The sequence below is a fragment of the Myotis davidii genome, unplaced genomic scaffold (assembly GCF_000327345.1).
Source record: "Myotis davidii unplaced genomic scaffold, ASM32734v1 scaffold937, whole genome shotgun sequence".
Classification (NCBI taxonomy): domain Eukaryota; kingdom Metazoa; phylum Chordata; class Mammalia; order Chiroptera; family Vespertilionidae; genus Myotis; species Myotis davidii.
The window spans coordinates 1,446,712-1,449,353 of NW_006288252.1; the positions used below are offsets into that span (position 1 = coordinate 1,446,712).

General features: G+C 43.1%; 1 protein-coding gene across 1 annotated transcript in view; it reads right to left on the reverse strand.

The window, feature by feature from the left end:
* The window catches only part of HTT (huntingtin), a 105,532-nt gene that overhangs the window by 58,267 nt on the left and 44,623 nt on the right, over window positions 1-2,642 (reverse strand). The gene's annotated exons all lie outside the window — the stretch shown is intronic.

Below are 2,642 nucleotides of genomic sequence, written 5' to 3' on the forward strand. Positions count from 1 at the left end.
CAGCACGTGGTGCTGGGCTCGCTCCTCCCCTAACGACAACCTGAACCTCCCAGGTTCCCCCTCCTCCAGCCAGTCAGGGCGCGCGTGATCCTTCTAAACGACAGGAGGGCCAGGGAGGTTAGTACTGCTACTACTAACAATTAATACAGCAATTAATCAATAGTAACACAAGAATACACTGTGATTTGCATACTCACAACTGTAAACCTACTAAAGAAATTACACATATTAAAAACATTTTTAAAGATGAGAAGTATCACAAATATTTTCTTCTTTTTTTATTGTTTAAACTATTATATGTCTCCTTTTTCCTCAGCTGGCCGCTCCCTGGCCACTCCCACCAGCCAGGACAAGCCCCCACTGCCCCAGTGTCTGTGTCCTCCCGGGTTACTTATATGCAAGCATACAAGTCCTTTGGTTGATCGCTTACCCACCCCCCTTACCTCTCCTGCCTTCTCTCTGAGATGCTTCTGTCTCTAGTTTTGTCCATCAGTTTATGTTGTTCATTATATTCCACAAATGAGTGAGATCATGTGGTATTTATCTTTCTCTGACTGGCTTATTTCACTCAGCATAATGCTCTCCATCTCCATCCATGCTGTTGTGAATGGTAAGAGTTCCTTCTTTGTTACCGCAGCGCAGTATTCCATCGCGTAGATGTACCAATTTTCTAATCCACTCACCTGCTGATGGGCACTTAGGCTGCTTCTAAATCTTAGCTATGGTGAATTGTGCTGCTATGAGCATACGGGTGCATATGTCCTTTCTGATGGGTGTTTCTGGTTTCTTGGGATATAGTCCTAGAAGTGGGATCACAGGGTCAAATGGGAGTCCCATTTTTAGTTTTTTGAGGAAATGCCAGACTGTTCTCCACAGTGGCTGCACCAGTCTGCATTCCACCAGCAGTGCAGAAGGGTTCCTTTTTCTCTGCATCCTCTCCAGCACTTGTCGTCTGTTGATTTGTTGATGATAGCCAGTCTGACAGGTGTGAGATGGTACCTCATTGTCGTTTTGATTTGCATCTCTCAGATGATTAGTGACTTGAGCATGTTTTCATGTCTCTTGCCCTTCTCAATGTCCTCTTTCAAAAAGTGTCTATTTACTAAGTCCTTTGCCCAGTTTTGATTGAATTGTTTTATCTTCCTTTTGTTAAGTTGTATGAGTGCCCTATAAATTTTAGAGATTAAACCCTTATTGCAGATAACACTGGCAAATGGGTTCTCCCATGCAGTGGGCTCTCTTGTTGTTTTGTTGATGGTTTCTTTTGCTATGCAGAAGCTTTTTATTTTGATGTAGTCCTATTTATTTATTTTCTCCTTAGCTTCCATTGTCCTAGGAGATATATGGGTAAAGATGCTACAATATATGTCTGATATTTTGTTGCCTATGGATTCGTCTAAGATTTTTATGGTTTCCTGTCTTAGATTTAAGTCTCTTAACCATTTTGAGTTTATTTTTGTGTATGGTATAAGTTAATAGCATAGTTTCATTTCTCTGCATGTATCTGTCCAATTTTCCCAACACCATTTATTGAAGAGACTGTCTTGACTCCACTGTACGCTCTTGCCTCCTTTGTCAAATATTAATTGAGCATAATGGCTTGGGTCGATTTCTGGGTTCTCTGTTCTGTAACCTACTTTTGAACAGAGCATATTCTTGTATTATTACTAACTAGAGGCCCGGTGCACAAAATTTGTGCACGGGAGGGGTCGGGGGTGGGTCCCTCAGCCCAGCCTGCACCCTCTTGCCATCCGGGACCTTTTGGGGAATGTCCGACTGCCGGTTTAGGCCTGATCCCATGGACATCCCTCTCACAATCTGGGACTGCTGGCTCTTAACTGCTCGCCTGCCTGCCTGATTTTGCCCCTAAAACTCAAGCTTCTTCTTTTTTATTTTTAATATTTATATTCTTTTTTATTTTAAAATTCAAGCTTCTTGAGAACATGAGGCGTTTAACATTATTCCATATTCCTTACAGAGAGCTAAGCATGGTAAACACAGCAAATACTTAATACTTATGGCTTCTACACAAACACTTTCCAACCAGGGATGTTTTAATAGGCAGGCCCCAAACACTGGGACTGTAAAGCCTAAAAGTAGAGCACTCAGATTTCAGGCATCAGGGGCTACTAGCAGGATTTCTATCCCAATTCAACTCCAGTTCTGAGCGCTCAGCAGTCGTTACAAACGGCCTTCACTAGCTCCAAAGTTTGTGTATGTGTTTGTGATTCCAAAATAGAGGTTTATTTACTAAGGCTTATTTAGTGTTTGCATAAAAATCACCACTTGTTCCTCATTGGGTTTTTAACACACATGAATTCTTTGGGGGGTCCCTCTATCACCCCAACACTTTCAAAACACAGCTCTTGTTAGTGCCAGGGGGGACAGTTACAGCAGCGAGGTGTTTCTTTGGGTCTCGGCATCGGGAGGCTCACGGCCTCCCTGCTGGGAGAACACACAGGATGGGTAGTTTCTCAGGTGGGGCAGGCTGTCCCTGAAGGAAACCCTTATGCAGAAGAAGCCAGCTCAGTCGTCTGGGTCCGTTCCTCATACCTGACAGCTTCAAAATACAGTGCCCTTGGTCAAGGTCATCAAAGGCTTGCTGGTTGTTTTCAACTATAAAAAACTGTCGGGAAAAAGAC